Source organism: Mandrillus leucophaeus, unplaced genomic scaffold (assembly GCF_000951045.1).
Source record: "Mandrillus leucophaeus isolate KB7577 unplaced genomic scaffold, Mleu.le_1.0 Scaffold3, whole genome shotgun sequence".
Lineage (NCBI taxonomy): Eukaryota > Metazoa > Chordata > Mammalia > Primates > Cercopithecidae > Mandrillus > Mandrillus leucophaeus.
In genome coordinates, this window is record NW_012103142.1 from 1988649 (window position 1) to 1991249 (window position 2601).

A 2601-nucleotide genomic window follows, 5' to 3' on the forward strand; every position below is an offset into this window, starting at 1 on the left:
GAACTACCCTGAGCAACTTGACTTCTGAAAGATGGCCTGGTTAAGGTAAACCTCTGTGATCGTATCTGTTAATGACACTAGCGTTCTCCCTATTTTCTATTGTATCTTTGGTGACAAAGAAGTCATAGTTTGCCTTTAGAAGAGCTCAGCCTAAGAGGAGATCTGAATCCAAGCTTCACTAGTTATTTTCTGTGTTCTCCAGTCAAGTCAAAGCACTCTTTGTTGCCTTAATGATGCTTGGGACATAATAGAGGACAAACTGAGATGTACATAAATAAAACTTTAAAAATATATAGATAAGGAGTGGGAAATTCACCTACATCCCTCCATGCACACTTAACCTCTGTTAACATTTAATACATATCCAAATTTGGCATCTTGGTGTATTTACTAATTATAATTTGCTTTTCTTACCTAGTTACTGCATGTTGTAGATATCTTACCATGACAGCATCAATAAGATCTGGATTCAGACCATCATTCTAAAAAGGCTGTATTCTCTTGTATGGCTATATCATAAGGTTGGTTGGTTTGTTGTTGTTGAAACTGTTCTCCAACCATTAGATGCTGCACAGGTCATTTTCCACCTGCCCTTCAGGTCCAGTTCCTATCCTTTTCTATCTGCCTATGTACATTAATAGGCCAAGGGGTTGTTGGATTGGCTGTGTTCCTCTACTGAAAGCCACCACTCCTGGAGGGACCTTCTCCCAATAGCTGTTCTCTCTGGGTTCTAGTAAATGGTCCCTTCCTTTGACCCTTCTGACCTAAGGCTCCTCATAGTGACTAGCTCCCCTCCCTGCACCTTACCTAAGGCTCCACATTGTGACTAGCTCCCCGCCCTGCACCTTACGCAAACCTGTGTAAATAATCCCATTATTAAGTTCCTTCAGGTGCACAATTTGTGCCGTCTTTTCCTGCAGGGACCCTGAGTGACACAGCAGTTTTTGGCACTGTTTCTATCAAGTCTGAGCAAGCATAGATGGCTGTATGCTAGAGCAGTAAACATGGCTCTAGCATGTAAATTGTAAATTAATCTTCATTTGCAAATGAACTGCAAGGCTTAGATATTGAGAGTGCTGGGAAGCAGGAGAAATTCATCATTTAACTGGAAGCACCAAAGCTGTGGCAGTGGAGTCATGGCGGGACCAGCATGTAGAAAGTTTCTTTTACTCTTTGAATATTGGTTGAAAGGAGTGCAGCTGAAACTGTGACCAAAGGAGGCATTATGCCTCCAGGAAAATCTCACGGAAAAGTATCACAAGCAGCAGTGGTAGCTGTTGGATCAGGCTGTAAAGGAAAGGGTGGAAAGATTCGATCAATTAGCGTGGAAGTTGGAGACAAAATTCTTCTGCCAGAATATAGAGGCACCAAAGTAGTTCTAGGTGACAGGATTATTTCTTATTTAAAGATGGTGACATTCTTGGAAAGAATGCAGACAGAAATAAATCACTATTGAAATGACATCACGTGAAGCTGCTCCTTCCACTGAAGTCCTGAAATATTTCATCATATAAATAATTTCCATGTCTGTCTTTATAATAAACTAAATTCATAAATTTTATTTAAACTTTATTTCTTTATAATAAACTAATGATATATAAAGTAATGGCATCCAGTGTCTCTAAAACTTCGTTTTTCTGCACTGATACAGATATTTCCAAATAAAAATATGTAAATTTAACAAAATTAAAAATCCAAAACTTTAAGCCTTTCTCACTTCCTACTATAGGAAAGAAACCTGTTTTCCCTTCATCAAGCTGGCAGTGTCCTCGGCATCTCAGCTGTGTGCTCCTGTGGCAGAATTTCTTTTTTGTGTGTCTTTATCCTCTGTCTCTTGCACAGTGTGAGGTACCCACAGCACACAGAACCAGCACCAATTAACATCTGAGATAAATACCTTGTAGGAAGAACAAAAATGTCTTTCTGGTCATATTGTGGTTTGAATGGATAAAAAGTTTGTGATGACCAGATCAGCCTCCCACCTGCTTTGAATGGGATTGAAGTTTATGAAAGAGAAAACCACAGAAGGCTGTTTCTCTGCTTAGCATAAACATTGGAGTCATTTAAAACTTGGCTAAAGGCTTAAATGATAAATTTGTGTTTTGTAATCAGCTTTCATAAATATTAAATAAGTGGGAGATGGGTGAAGAGCAAGGACTTGCTTTGTATGCGTTTTGTATAAGCTGAGAATAATTTCTGGCACAGGATTTTGGGAATGTCCTGGCTTTGTCTGAAATGGTAGTTGAGGAGACCCTTGGCTCTTGAATCCTTTTCCTGAGAAGTGAAGTGGCAGCAACTGGGAGGGCACCCTTTCAGGCCAAGTCCAGAAGTGGCCTCGCTGCCTCACCCTTTCCAGCTCTGTCCCATTGGAGGCATGATGTCATCAAGAGACAAGCTGATTGGTTCAACTCCGTAGAGGCTTTGGCTGCGTTTAACCCTTGGGGGTTAGGTGTGCAAAAAGAAGAATGTAAAATAAGGAGATTTGCATTTCCACTGATGATGACTAAATTTCCCACGCCATATTCTGCAGTGTGCATTGTTCCTCGTTATGTAAACAAGCATGCTGTGTAGTCTTTTGTGCTGAGCAAAGCCCTCCCGCCC

The 2601-nt window shown here is 40.6% G+C and overlaps 1 pseudogene; it reads left to right on the forward strand.

Annotated features, from left to right (window-relative positions):
* The first annotated feature begins 1136 nt into the window (after window positions 1–1136).
* LOC105544385 lies at window positions 1137–1461 on the forward strand (annotated as a pseudogene).
* The last annotated feature ends 1140 nt before the right edge of the window (window positions 1462–2601 follow it).